A 15,621-nucleotide genomic window follows, 5' to 3' on the forward strand; every position below is an offset into this window, starting at 1 on the left:
AATTCGGGGTTTAAAACTCAGGTCATTCACTGTTGCTTTCACTGGACGACTCGCTACTGCTGTTGCTGCTGCCATCTTTCACTCCACATGGCCAAGCTTCCTCCGTTTCACCCAAGACTACCCCCAGCTTATTCTGAGCATCTACTATTCTAGCCATGGATCCCCCCTGAAGAGCTCTTCGGATTCACCTCAATGCTGATTTGCTACAGCCTGAGCTATCTCAGCCTTGAGCTTCCTGAGCAGACTGCCTGAGAGTGTCCCTAATTGTAGAGATTTTGTGATGAGCCAATGAAAAACCTTTCCTCGGGCACACGCAAATGAGCTTTGCACAGCAAAAAAAAATCAAAAAAAAAAATCAACCAGCTAATGAAAGCTGTGCATAATCTTTTTGCTAAGACACCTGCTGGAAATATGCATTCTGTGTGTTACCCTTTAGGTGACTGACTCTTTTGATTCCCTCTGCCTTGCAAGGCTTACTCTTATGCCTGAAGTAGGATTTTCCTGACTGCTTATCAGCTCCATCCTCCCTAAAGTATCTGTTCTTTCCAGCTTGTTAAACTTTTAATACTTTTTTTTTAATAATACTGAGTAGCAGTGTTTTCAGAGCCAGCCGTCCTGTGGGATTTATGATTGATGATGTCCACCAGCAGTGGTAGGACATCCCTAACCTCATTTCATTTTTGACTTGACATAGGGACAAAGGCCATCTATTCCTCTCGCTTTCTGGGTCACGTGTAAATGAAAAAGGACACAAAGCAGATAGAAATCAGTCCAAAATCTGTCATTTAGGCTCTCTTCTATTCCCTCACCGCATTGTAGAACTTCTGTTGCCATTTCCATCCCAAGTGGTGTATGGCTACATGGTGGAGAGGGGCAGTCAGCTTTTTGTACAGTTTACTTGTGTTTTGTTTTATTTATAGTTCTTTACAAAAACCTGTGGGAAGCAAAGGGCTGTACAGAGGTGGTTAGCCATGGTTGGAAGTCAGGCAGGAGGTAAGGCAGAAGGGGGTCTTTACAGGCTAACTGGTTTAGAGAGGCACAAGCTTTCACAGGCAGCGACCTGCTTCCTCAGATGTTAGGCTGTACGTGCAGCTGGTGAAGATACATAGTTCCTTTGAATCAGTGTGAAGTTGCAACAGATGAGGGACAGACCCCAAATAACCTTCTGAAGGCTACTTTTGTCTCTTTGCCACCAGCCTCAGTTCCTGCCCTATATCCAGCCATGCCAGAAAGAGCATGGCTTTGTAGGGCTTTGGTTTTTGCTTTAGCACTTGCATCAATAGACAGTCCAGGAAAACCCCAGCAACCAAGGGAGCACATACATATGGGTGTGCATGCACGTGCATGCGTGTGCATGCACCATGTGAGTACATCCGCTTTCACACATGTTCTTATTTTAGTAGGGTACTCATTAAATTGGGAAATTGTACAAGTAAATGTCTTGCAAATAGGGTAATGAATTCTAAATAAGCAACCAAGGTGTTACCATATTTTGCAGATAAATTAGAAACCAGTTAAATTGTGTCACCCACCAAAGTATAACATTCACGTAGCCCAGGAGTGGCCAACCTACAGCCTGGGTGCCACAAGTAGCATGGGTAGTCTTTCTGTGTCTGGCACATGGAAGATCAGGAAGGGAGCAGAGAGCACATCTGCAGATAGGAAAGTGAGCAGAAAGCAGAGCAGCAGATTTGGCAGGGAGCGCAGAGCAGGAAACTGGGTGGGGAAGGGGATTAGAGTGACACTCAAGAGAGGGCATGAGGCTTAATTTGTGGCATGCCTTCCAAAAAGGTTAGCATCCACTGAGATAGCTTAGTCGTCATGTTGCCTTTAATAAGGACAGTTATCTTTCTTAGGACAGGGGTGTCAATTAAATGTTCAGCCCTTTGGGTATTCTGCCACTGACTTTGAGGTATGGAGCCCCACAGGAGATGTGTTTTGCTGGCAGCAGGGAATGAGGGACATAGAAAAGTAGGGCTGGAAGGGACCTTTATGGATCATTTAGTCCAACCTCCTGCCTGAGGAAGGATCATCCCGATCCAAGGAGACTGACAGCCAACCCCCTTGGCTCCCTCCTGCTGCCCGTCCTGCCATGACCACCTCTTTATCCTGCCCCTGGGGGTGGCTCTGGATCTGGTCCGACAACTCTGCTCTAGGCGTCAAAAAAATTTCAAAAAGGGACTTTGAAAGTGGAGGTGGGAGGGATCAGGGGAGGGTGAGATTCATCTGCTTTTCTGCTTTTTTATGTTGTTAAAGAGGGCCTGAGGCATGTTGGAGATAGGCATAACAAAGGCTGGTTTTGCCTCCACTGACTTTCAGTGCAGAACTCCGCAGAGGACCAGGGTGTTGGGTTGGAGCTCAACTGGTTGTCAGGTGTTTGAGTTTAAAATAGTGTGTGGGTGTGAGAAAGAGAGAGGGAGAAAGTGCTGTGCAGACACTGCCTAAAAGGCCTTTCTTCCCTCACTGGCTCAGGTTTCAGCCCCTTGTTACTCATGATGTCACATTCCCACTAGCCTTTCAGCTGGCCCTAGAGCCTTCTTGGGAGGGGAAAGGGGAAAAACAAAGCCTGAATTTCTTTTTGAAAAGTCTCAGAAATGGCACTTTTCAGACCTCCCTTCTCAATTACAGAGAAATGAGCCACAGTAGATCCCCCCGCTGCCCTTTCAGGTCACCTTTCAGTACAATAAATCAGGGAGAGCAGCAAAGTTTCCTGACTCAGGGCTGTTGCATTTTGTTCTGTGCTAGGGTAAAAAGTGAGTTGTCAGGGATTTTGTCAATACTGAACTACTGTAAAATATTGTCCCCAGTGTCCCTACGCCCACTCCCTGGCCCAAGGCCAGCAACAGGTTCTGCTCCTTTCTCAGGACCCCTCTTTTCCTTTCATAGGGCTTGAAAGGGCAAAACAGGGCCCTGGGAGAGTCTGATTCTGGCAGTGAAATGGGACAAAGTGGGGCTTCATCTCAAATCCCTCTTCTGCTTTAACACAGGTGGTAGAGGAGGAGTATTGTCCCCCAGTAGAGACCTCTTCGCATTCTTGTCTTACAGGGCAGGCAGGTGCTGAAGGGAGGGTTCAATCATGCATGGGTTCCTGCTTATCCCCCCTGCCACTCAGATACAGGGAGTAAGCATGGGTGGGCATCCAGATGTAAAGGCCTGCTTATCCCTTTGCCTCTGATTTGCAGCTAGGCAGGCAGAGGCCAACTGCACAGCCCTCCTGCTTGCTCTCTCTGCTGTTCAGATCCACAGGCAGGTGGGTGGGCTGCAAGTCTTATCACGAACACACTGCCTGCTACAGAGGCCCCTTTGAAGTTAACCCTGAATCCCTGGATATTAGATGTTTTGAATGGGGCTAATAGGCTATCGGCTAGATATGAACACCCTTTGCTTTCAGATTGCAGCATCTCATGTCCTGGCAGGTGGTGTTTGCTTGCAGAGTTTGCAAGGGAGACTTCTGGAGCATTCATAAAGAGAATTTTTTTGTTAAAAAATTCCTACTTTTTTTTCTGCTGACCTAGCGAGCTGTAACTTTTCCAAATGCTTCTGACGTTTCTCACACAGCAATCTATTAATGTCACAGGCAAGGATTCTGCTGACTTCAGTTTGGTTTCTGTATCCCATCGGACAGACTCTTTTCTTTATGGGGGAATGCCTCAAGCCAAAAAGAGAAGGAAAAAACAGGCCCTGAGCTAACTGAAAACAGGCCCAATGGGAAGAGCTTTCCAGCCGTGTTGCCTCTCGCTGGCTGGCTTCTGTTCTGGACTTGGGGATATGCCAAACTCCAGTGCCTCCGTGCTTTTGATTCCTGTTTATCCCCAGCAACATGATTGTCTATAATTATATATAATCTCTCCCTTGTTTACTCTTCTCCATCCAGGTCTGTACATGGCTGGATGGCAAGTCTCTGCTCACACTGTCAAAGCTCCAGATCCAAAATGCTTCCCAGAGTCTTCAACCTTCTCTTTCAAGAGTAACAAAGCAGTTTGATTTCCCTCCTCCCCCTCTACACAACCCCCTGCTGCTTCACCTCCCCCTCTCTGGCAATCCTCTATTTATGCAGAATGTGGAAACAATTTGCAGCAAGGCGAACAATGTAACCCAAAGAGTAATGGAAGGGAAACAAGTTTATGGCATTAAGTTAGAGGACCAGCTTTAGGCGGCTGTTTCTGTTTTGGTTTTTTCCATCTGTGTTTCTCTGCTTTTCAACTTCTCAATGAACCACCTTCTGTCTAACCAGTGTCAGGTCCAACCTTGGCCCAGCCAGCTCTGTATCCCCACACTTCAGGGAAAGTTCAGGGTTGGCTCCCTTCCTGCATCTGAATGTGGTGACTCAGGTCTGTCTGTGTACCTAATCCTCTCTGAGGTTCTAGTTGCAGCTAATTTTGACTCCTGGATTAGTGATAATGGAGAGCATGTGCTGCATGAGGGGCCAGATCCAGCACAGAAGATCTGTGTGATGGCTGAAGGTATCAAATCCTGGTACAATCACTGATCTACCAGCTCAGGGGAGAATTCAGCCTAAAAGAAAAAGTTTCCTGGGAATGAGCTAAGGAGGTGCCATAGAGGCAGCAAATTCATGCCAATAAGATTATCTCCATCATTTCTCTTTTGTGCAAGAAGGGCCAGATTTTCAAAACCAGCTGAGCACCTCACAAGCCCCAAGTGTGCTGAGCTCTTTTGAAAATCAAGCTACCTGGTGCTGAAGTGAGGGTTGAGCTCCTTAGGAAATCTGAATGTACGAACTCTTGCTCCTTAGCCAGTGCTCCTGACCCACTAATGCAAACCAACAGAAGTCTCCCAGAGCAGGTAAGACATCTTCAGATCTAGGGTTCAACTGCTGTATATAGCAACCCTGAAATTCCTAGAAGGAGGTGGTGTGGAAGGGGCTGATCCAAAGACAGTCCAGCTTTTGAAGAGGGGACACATCTCTTTCTGAGAAAAGTGTGTCACTACCATGGTTGCGGATCTCAGCAGAGTCCTTTTAAATGGACTCCTAATATTCAGTGAGTAAACAAGAATAGCAAAAGAGTGCAAAAGGCAAGTGTAAGGGAGCAGCAGGTGCTGTTTGGCAAGCTCCTTTCTCCCTGGGAACCTGCAGACATCTCTTCTTGCAGAGATCATATGGTTGAGAACCCATGGATTTGCTTGTTATGTGCTGGGTTGGGAGGGCAAAGCCAGATTGACCGGCATGTAGGGCATGCTCCTCTTGCCGGGTGAATTTCCAGTTCCAAACCTAGGCAGGAGATGATGCTAGCTGGGTGGCATACAGGTAGGTAAGAGCCAAGGTGCTAGGGGCAGCTGAAACTCCATGAACCTGCCCTGGGATCCAAATCTTTGCTTCCTCCATGAGGTTTCAGATCTCTTCTACCCGCTTGGAATTTATTCCTCCATGTTGTTTTTTTTGCTACACAGGCACAAAGAGCAAAGGCAGATTTGAAAGTGAACAAAGGCAAAGTCTCCATGAAAGACCACAGAGTGCATGTGTTCTGTAGCACTCTGCGTTGGCTCTGCCTCAAGGAGTGGCAGGTGCCGCTCCAGACAATCGGGCTCCTTTGCAATAGAAAGCACAGAACAGAGAAAACTCTCCTGTGTTTCAAGGCTGCAGGATGCTTGGGGAATTCTCAGGCCCAATTCCTGGTACCCAGCAGAACACCCAGCAGAAGTGGGGGCAAAGATGTCTTCATGCCGTCTTTGCTAGTCCTCAGGCCTGGACCTAGTGAGTAACCAGCTAGTTCCTGGCTTCAGGGATGCTGTAACCCAGGGGTTGGCAACATTTTTGGGCAGAGTACCAAAACCTCCCACTATCTCAACTTGTAGGATGTTGGCATACCAGAGGCAGACAGCAGAGGAGTTGCAAGGGGCTCGATCCTTGTTGTGGCAGCGCAGCCCTGGCTCCTTCCCCACTGTCTGCCCTGAGGCACACGTGCCAAGCAAAATGCCTTCACATGCCATGTTTTGGCATTCGTGCCAGGGGTCACCTACCCCTGCTCTAACATATGCCAGGATGCTGATGGCTCCAAAGGGCTATTTTAGCAGCTGGGAGTAGCTAGAGCTCAGAAATGTTGTCCTCAGTCCTGCATCTGGCATCACAGGTTGCCAGTTTACACCCTCTGACGATTCCCCCTCCATAGAGTTCCCAGCTTCCCAGTTACACCAGTTTCACAGCCCTCTTCCACCAACCAAGCTCTGCAAAGGGCCTGCAGTGAAGTGGAGAATTGTGCCTCAAATCTCTTGTGCTGAGTTTTCACAGCTTTTTTTTGTCCTCCTATGGTTTCCCCTCAAAATGGAGAAATGTAGGGCTGCATGTTAACTAAAATTTAAAAAGTCTAAATTAAACAAATTCCAAAACAGCAACACAGAGATTTGGACAAAGTAGAGAGAGTCCCACATATCCAAATAAGCTACATGGAGCATCTGAAACGAAGAGGCCAGGGAAAAAGTGATGTAGTTTGAAGGAAACAGAAGCTTGGTGTTTCTTCCAGTCCTGTTCCATTTTAAATGGTCTAAGGCACTTGAAAATGTGTTAGGGAGGGAAGGGAGGGTGATCATTGTACTTGGAAATGATTGTGCTGCTAAAATCTATCATCTGGTTACTTGGAATTGTTTCCCTTCCTTTTTATTTTTAGGGATATTTGTATTTTTCTCTCCTTCCTGCTCTTGCCCTGCTTAAAAGCCTCCTTGAAGTTACCAAAGTAACCATAGGCAATATTCCCCAAATAGACAAGTCTGACTTCAGGTGAAGAACAAACAGCAGACACACGTAAAAAACAAAGATCTGGATCTCACATAAAGGTCTTTACAGAGCAAAAGGGAGCAAAGAAGTTAATAATGCAGAGTGCCTTTCATAGTTTCCTGGGAGATGTCAGTGGCTCAAATCCTACAAATGTTTTGGGGGTAAAAGTGTTATTTTTGGCACAGACAGCTATATCCAGCAGAGACTGCTCATGTTGAAACTTGCAGGAAACTCAAGTGCTATGGATAGGCACAGATTTGTTTCCCAAGTTCAGGGAAATGCTACTCATGGAAACAGCAGGTCTCCTCTATTCAGCAGTTCTCTTTATATTTCCCACTGGCTCGCTAGCAGTAGTGACACAAAGAGTGCCAGTGGAATAGGATTTAGTGGCCACCAGCACTTTAATCACCATTTAGTTTGGTCCTGGCAGGTTTAAACAAAACAGTGGTTAACATGCTGCAGGAAGGCCAGGCTGACTGTGTCACCAGAAATACCATGCACTAGTGGGAAATAGGAAGAAACATCCTAGAGTTGACCTAGTCCTTCTGAGTGAGCCTCCAACTAGCAGCACACAAAAGTCACGGTCTTAACACACCTCAGAGCCCTTTTTTAAGTATGTAAGTGTGGCACAGACTGTACCCATAGTTATGGTGTCCTACTGCAAGGCAGAATAACAACATTTTGGAGTCATGTAGGTCCCTGGGTTACTTAACCCCTGGCCTTCCTTTGACTTCCAATGTAAAAGAGGTCTATCAATCAGGCTAGCACATAGTCCTCTTTTCTCCACACCCCCACTTGCACAACAGAGTCTGGGGACCTGTTCCCTCTTCTCTTTTCTGAAGACTTTGACAGGCCAATTCGCCATACTACCTGCTGGTTTCTACTGCTCTTCACTGATCTGTGCTCTCTGTGCTACTAAGAACTATACTGTTGAAGTACTTACTGTACTGTCGAAGTTTAGTACTTGCTTAATGAAGTACTAACTAAAGGCACAGTAACTACAGTTACTGCGCAGTAGCACTGGCGCATGGTTTTTTGGTGATGCTTACTGCACAGTAGCCTAATAACACTACACAGTAGGATATTAGCAGAGTTATTGACTGGCACACTACCTCACGGTGTTATTAGGCTACTGTGCAGTAAGCATCTTGTGTAGATGCGCCCACTGACTAGTTAGGATCTTTTTTAAGTATGTCCGGCTCAAATCACTCCTGGACATCACATGGTACCAGGGGTAAAATAAATAAAAATAAAATAATCTGAGTGGCAGAAAAGAGCAGTTACCAGCTTCACCAGAGCTGGAACTCTGGAAATGTGAAACATCAATAGGAAAATTGTAAGAGCACTTCATTTACTCTGCAAGCCAAGGGAGCCAGTAACATGGAGCATAGCAGCAAGCAGTCCCATTTCTGACAATAGCTGGTTCTGATGCACTTGATGTGTTTAACAGGTTTTGGTTAATTTGAGCATAAGAGGTGGCTATGAAACTCTATTACAGAAATTTGAGGAGCCCTGCACTCCACGTGAAATGAAATGTGAGAGAGATGTTCTTAACCTGAGATCATAAAGGGAAAGTCAAACTGTGGAAAAGTTCATGGCTGATCTAATACTGAAAAGCCAACCTTCCCATTTTGGAGGCTAACCAAATCTCTGACAAAGACACTTAAATCCCAGAGACAGACTATGAAGCAACCCAAAATTACACCTTGACAAAGGAAAAAGCAGTTCCCACACCATTCATTTGGTTGGGGGGGGGGGATGAAGGTATAGGAGATGCTCTGTTTACCAGGGCACCCCTTGGAGTAACTAGAAACAGCAGACACAAACTGACAGAGAGCAGATTCAGGTTAGACATCAGGAAGAACTTTTTCATAGTTAGGGTTGCCAAAATCTGGAATGGGAGGTGGTGCTCTCTCAAAGACTTTGGGGGTCTTCAAGAGGAGGCTGGACATACACTTGGCTGGGGTCATCTGACCCCAGCACTCTTTCCTGCCCAGGGCAGGGGGTCAGACTCGATGATCTGCTAAGGTCCCTTCCAACCCAAATGTCTATGAATCTATGAATAGATGCCATGCTGTCTAAGATGAAGCTTATTATGCAGGCAGCAAGCACTCTAACACAAGAGATGATTTAAGATCCAGAATACCATAAGACAAGCAGCGTGAGGAAGACTAGGTGACTCCCTCTCCAGCTTTCAGGAAGGAGGGGGAGATAAAGGGCACAGAACTGACCATTTTCCCTGAGAAGGTCTCAGTTGGGCAAGCACATAGCCCTCATGATCTAATGTTGCCTGATCAAATGGATTTACTGCCTCCTGACAACAGTAGTTCTACTGTTTCTTGGGTGATTCACAAGCCTACAAATTCCCTCAGTGGTTAATCATACTTTATTAGTGGATTTAGTTAGTAGGTAGGCTAAATGGTTTTTAAATGTGTGCTGTATCAGTGTTTGTTAAGTATTAAGTTTGGCTAGAAAAGCAAGATGTGGTTTTGGGAACCGCAGCTTAGAGTGGCTTAGTTTTGGAAGCCTGTATCCTGTCATGCAGAGGCAGTTAGAATTGGTCTCTAAGTAAAGAGCATCTCTTTCAAGTACCTTGGACCCAAAGTGATTGAATGCCACAATCCTAATATATTGGTAAGTATTCATTACATCACTTTACTGTAGTACCTCTGCAGCCTATATTGCCCTTTCATTTCTTCGATGGGAAAGATTCATAATACTTGAATGGAGTTCGATTGGAGAGTTTTGGGAGTGAAATCCTTTTAATCTATTAAAGAGAAAGTGAGATTTATGGAGAGCAGTGTGGTATAATGGTTAAAGCATGGGTCAGGAGACTTGGATTCCATCTTGGTGCTTCCACAGATTTTATAGGTGACCGTGAGTAAATCACTTCCCTTCTCTGTGCCCCTGTTTTTCACTCCTAGCCCCCTTTGCCATGTCTGCTTAAATTGTGGTTTCTTCTGCCCCTGGTGTTTCTGTGTGTACCACAGCCCAGCACAATAGAGCCTCATCTTGTTTGAGTCCCCTATGTGTTACCGACATGCTGAAGATCATCAGAGGTGTGTATAGACAGCACTGCAAGCCTCATTTGGTGGGAGATACCTTTATTCCTTCCTTGCCAACAGAAGTGCTAACTAGTTCCAATTATAATAGCACTTTTTGGTGCAATGAACATCTGCCACTGGGAAACAGGAGAGAAATCATCAGACTCATTTCACATCAAGAAGCCATTTGAAGGGAACAGCTTTCAGCTACAAATATCAGCTGGGCTAAAATTGAACCCACTGCCTACAGGTGAAAGGCTCTATAAAGCTTTACTAATCCCCAGAGCCATTCTAGCCCACTTATAGGGTATACTACATTTAACTCAAATCACATAGTCTTAGCCTCTTCTGGTTTGACAGCATTTAAATGTAGTAAACCTTTTCTCTTTCTCTTTCTCCTCTAATTGTCTGCAGCATTTGTTCCTCCTTTGGGATTTTCCACTTTTCTTTGTTGTTTTATACAATCCATTCCCCAGTTCCTTGTTCATTCCCTGTATTCCATCCCACCTTTTCTCTTCCTCCCTGGTTTGAGATAGCATCTCACTGGTCCTGCTTCACACTAAGAGAAGGGGTATTAGATGGAGTCCCCATAGAGTATAAATTGAACAGAGAAAAGTGGCTGGTTTCCCAGCAATAATTTATCTGATTAAAAAATGTTCTCCACCCCCACTTCCCTCCTGGCCCTAAACCCCCTCCAAAAAAAGAAAAAGGAGAACCTTGGCATCTAGGCTACTATTTGAACTATATTATTCAAATTGCTTGAAGGGGGATTTAGATGGAAAAATAACTGTCAAAAGATGGCTCTCCAGGGAAACAGCGTTAGCTCTGGAATGTGGAATAGGAGTTGTTGTGTGAAGAAGTGCAGAAAACGTAAATAGTTCGGAGTCAAGTACCTCTGTGATCTCCAACTCTGCTGTTGCTCTCCTTTTAAAAATGTATATAAAAAAACCAAACCAGTAGGCAGTGAAACAGCAGTAAAGAAAGTATTCCTTGATCAATAGTCAGCTTCTCTCTCTTTTTTTCTCCATGCTTAGTGCCAGGTTCAATCCGACTAAGACCAGAACTCCAGTTCATAAAGTACTTGTCTCCATGTGTGTCACCTGGACAGGTTTTGTTCCCTCCTGCTCAGTATACTGGGGGGTCCCTGTTTCTTTGCCTTTCAAAATCTTTGTTACTGGTACTTTATTCAGAGGTAGGTGTTTGGGGGATAGAAAAATCCTTCCTCCTCTCTCTTCCCCACCAGTATATAATAGCAATGTGGTATAGGTGCCTGGGGCTCTGCATTTTGGACCCTTGGCTTTGGCTGCTTTCTTTTTCTTTTGCAAGAGAGAGGGGCCTCTATTTTACATTTCATGCTACTTTCACAGTATGCAATGATTTATAACGGAAGTTACCTTATTAATGTCAAGGGCAGAATTGCTACTGACATTCAAGCTGCAAGAACGCATGAAAATCATTTAGTTTGCTGTTGCATGATCCACACAGTGAGGGCTGTTAGCTAATGTATGTACTTCTTTGTGTTTCCAGGCTGGACCAACTCTGCATGACGGTTTCTGGGCCAGTGGGTGAAATGCTGCCAGGCTAGCTCTAATCCTGAGTTTTGAACCTCAGGGTAATCTCAACCAACTCACCAGTGCTCAGGTTTCCTTGTTTTCGGACTGGAGGGCTGTTCAACTGAAACCTCCCTCCTCTCCTTGGGGATTTACATTGCCACAAGTCTTCATTTTTTCCAGATGTTTTACCTAATAAATTAGGAAGTCTCATCGGAGGATTTGAATCCAAAAGCTGTTACCCTGACTTCAAAGGCACAGGCATGGAAAGAAGGGGAGCAGATATTGTCTACAAATCCATAGTCATAATGATAATAAAAGTGGTTGTTCTAGACTCAAGCTCCAGCATGTGTTCTGTGAATAGCATGCCTCCATAGTGATTAAATAATACGGATAGCTTACACTGATGCTGTGTGAACCTTTCACCAGCCTTTGTTTAAAACATGTTCTACTAAAGTGATATACGGTGCAGAGAAACCATATGCCATTAAGCAAAAGCGGGGGGCAGGGGTGCTGATTGTGAGACATGAGGAGCTCTTCATACTGCTGAACTGAAGTCAATAGGAACTTATTCAGCATCAAGCCCCATTTTTTCTCCTCTGCTCATTTTCCAACTTGGTGCCAATGGAAGCTTTTTTCACTCAGAAGAATGAATGGCATAGCTCATAGCTATATAATGCTTTGATGATAAAAACATTTTATGGTCGCAAAATAGGGATTGGACCTCTTATTGCTGGTTTATTCCTAAATCAAGAACTTATTTAGAAGAGATTCACTAAAATGTCAGGCAATTATCTGCTGCCTAAAATATATAGCACACCATTTTTTCTTGCTGTTGTATTTGTACTCTTCAACTGGGTGCTTGGTGCTATGAGAACTGGAGCAAGTTACCAGTGTGTTTTTAATTGCCTGTAGCCCAATATATTTGCTTTTGGGTAACTGTAAGTAGTATGTAGTGAGAAATGTTTCCATAATCCTGATTTATATAATATGGTCCTTAAAAATAGTGTCTAGGAAGGAGGGATAGGCCAGCAATGAAGGAAGTGTGACACTCTGGAGACCTGGCTTGGATTCTCTGATTGCCGGTAGATCTCTGGAACCACGTCAGATAAGTCATGTAGACCTTCTCCACGCTGCTTCTCTGCCAGGCCTGGGAGTGCTGCTGTGCAGTGTGCCCCTCTCACTCTTCCACACTCTGCATACTCAAAATCCCCCCAAATAAGACTACATGATAGCCTCAGAGCAACCCTGAACATATGTCCAAAGCTGCTTTCAAAATGTCTGTCTCATGCATGTTTACTGGCACATCTCAGGGTAGCTCTAAGGTGACTACACTGCCTCATTTCCAGGGTTCAGCAAGTAGGCAGAGCAAGTAGGCAGGGCGGGTTTCACGGTAGAGCTCCTGGGCACAGCAGAAGAGCAGTCTAGACAAGCCTGTTGTCTGTCTGTGTGAGTAAAATGGGGTAATAGCACTTCTCTACCTTATAACCTTCACCTCTAATTCAGAGCACCAAAGTGTTACAAAACTATCACGGGTTACACATGAAACCATGTATGTGTCTATGATAGAGACTTTGGAAAATTAATTTGCCCTAAATTTAGGGCCCTTTTCCTTGTGCTCCAATTAGCAATGGGGCAAAGGGATGATAAGCAAGAAATTATTCTAACTGGCTCTTTTTTCGCTTGATTGTTTCAGTTCCTTAAAGTTGCTGCTGGCCAGCTCCTCTTGTGTCACCGCGGTTCCTCAGCAAGCACCATGCTGGGAAGTCCCAGAGGCAGGGAAGACCTGCTGCATTATTGAAATGTCCATGCCAACAGAGGAAGATTCATTAAGTAGAGTCTGCATTATTACATGGTGCTCCTGACAAGGTTTGTTCCCCCTTCCCGTGTGTGTGTGTGTGTGTGTGTGTGTGTGTGTGTGTGTGTGATAATGATAAAGTCTTTATAAGTATTGTTATAAAACTAGTATATGCCCCCCTCAGAACAACTGTGCTTCTCATTTACGTGTCATCCCCCCAGCACCCTAACGCTGCCCCATAGGACAGCTCCACAATCCATCATGACTGCCTGGGATCTGTGACAACCCAGAATGATACGTGCTGGGTCATCAGAACAGAGGAGGAGCAGCACTGCGTGACTTTAGGAGCCTAAAAATAGGTACAATAATTTTTGAGCTGAAGGCTTTCTCCCCACCCCCTCCCTCCCCCAGCCCTTGCCATTTGGTATACTCAGCACATAATTGTCAAGATAACTTTAAAAAAACACAAAACGCATCTCCCTATAGAAATGAGCATGTTTATTAGTAGACATTGTCGCTTTGGTGGCAGGATGAGTTATGGTATCGCACACTGAAATAACTCCACGTGACTTCCAGTGACACAATGGCTTACAGGTTTTCTGCGAGCAGTGGGCGTGGAAAGGAGCACTAGTCATCTGCCTCGCTATGGGGTAAAGAATCATATACGGCCAGACATGCTGTAAAATGAGGAGCCAAACTCCTTTTTGCTGGATGGCTGCTCAAGTACTTGGAGTCACTGTAAATTGACTGATTGAGCTGTGAATATAGCACGTTATATTTTATCTCTGGATTGTTTCTTCCCTTTATTCTGTAACTCTGTAAATCTCATTTGAACTTACCACACCTTTTTTTTTTTTTTTTTTTAAGTTTACTCATTGGAGTATGTGCTAGACCCGGTCTCTGCCAAGCCTAAATAAACTGCATTTATAAAGGAACCCTGATTATTCTGGACAGGAGGGGTTAGATTCACAGAAGTCGTATTCTTTGAAAAGGTCTGTTCCTTTGGTAGTGACTTGTTTGAAATGGATTCTACTTTACTATGCCTGTTAAGCTGTTCTCAAGGCCACACAAAGGAGGAAGGATTGTATAAGGCTGAATAAATCAAAGTTTGTTATAGGAATGTCAAACACTGCAGCACACTGGTGTGTTAATAGCAAGCAGACAAGAAGTGCGGTAGTAGTCAGAGACAGTTAGCAGAAGCAATGAAGCTAGAGAGTCCAATTCTCAAAGCAGTCTACAACAGCTGGGTCCAGCAGACCCAGATGTAATTCTGTTGCTGCTGAGGGGGGACTGACCAGCCCCCACAGCACATTGTTGAAGGACTTCAGTGGTCAGATGGGAAGGGCCTGGAGCTGTCTTTCTGGTCTAAATTGCTACCATTAGATAGGCTCTAGAAATGATGCGATGGGGCAGATGTTCATCTCACCAAGAAGTTCCATTATAATTGGAACTAGTTAGCACCTGTTCTGCTCTCACTAAGGCAGAAATCACTCTATGGAAGTCACTGGAGATGTAGTGGGGTGAACTAGTGAGAGGGTAGTTGGGACCCTGAGCAGAAGATGGTAAGGTGACCCTGTCTGAGGTTCTCTCTGGTTAGTTCATTTTGCTGCTAAGATCAAGTGTAGTATGATCCAACAGCCTGGGACCCCAGCAGTGAGAGCGTCCTGCATGCCTGCTGTGTCTCCTGCTGCTACGCCAAGCAGATGCACTGCCTTATGGTGTCTGACATGATCTGCTGGTCCTGCAACATCTACGTAGAGCACATCATGGGCTATCGCCAATACACCAACCCCGCCAGACCAACCACCACTGGACCAGACCCAGAGAGGACCACCTGAACCCCCCTCTACCCCCAAGGGACTCCAAGAGGAACCTTCAACAATAGACCACCCTGCTCCACCTGAAGAGGACCCCCGCAATGAGACTCTATATGGACTGAGACACTTTCTCCAACCCACTCCCTCCATCGCTGCGGACCATTGTATGGGTTTGTGTGCATCTATCTTCTTTCTCTCTCAGCGCTGTGAACCCCCTGCCTCCCCTTCCCCCACCCCCTCCCTCGCCCCCAGGCTTAGTTGGCTAATATCGTATGTTCTGTAACCTAGTTGCATTCCCCTCCTCACCCCCACCCCTCTTATGTTACTCCCTTGCTTGGGTGATTTGTATTTCCCTACTGGCTTTGTCATCTTTTTGGTTCGTGACTCTTAACATCTACTAATAAAATTCAATCTGTTCTTAACATCTCTCGAAGGCTTAGGACAAGCGTAGTGGCTTGTTAACCTGGCAGGGGAAATACCATGTATCTGTGTCCAAGAAGGCAGTTTTCCTGAAGTGCTACCCAAGAGAACTGCTCTTGTGATATGGTTCAGTACCTGCCAAGGTGCAGTGGCTTTAAGCCCAGTTTATGGAAGTGGGAGTCTCCTCCCTTGCTTGCTCTGAGGGCCTTATGGCTAAGGGGAAGCAAAACTTGGGGGCATCTGAACCCCAAACCTCTGGGCT

The 15,621-nt window shown here is 45.4% G+C and overlaps 1 long non-coding RNA gene across 2 annotated transcripts; it reads left to right on the forward strand.

The window, feature by feature from the left end:
* Nucleotides 1–10,895: 10,895 nt before the first annotated feature.
* LOC109308850 lies at nt 10,896–15,023 on the forward strand. 2 transcript variants are annotated; one of them, XR_002100716.1, is made up of 5 exons: nt 10,896–10,966; nt 11,302–11,415; nt 13,021–13,193; nt 13,344–13,481; nt 13,717–15,023. It is a non-coding gene; the product is annotated as an uncharacterized LOC109308850 (long non-coding RNA). The 2 variants fall into 2 exon arrangements; XR_002100715.1 differs by having other exon boundaries at nt 11,302–11,386.
* Nucleotides 15,024–15,621: the final 598 nt, after the last annotated feature.

This window comes from Crocodylus porosus, unplaced genomic scaffold (assembly GCF_001723895.1).
Source record: "Crocodylus porosus isolate Cpor-Errol unplaced genomic scaffold, CroPor_comp1, whole genome shotgun sequence".
Taxonomy (NCBI): domain Eukaryota; kingdom Metazoa; phylum Chordata; order Crocodylia; family Crocodylidae; genus Crocodylus; species Crocodylus porosus.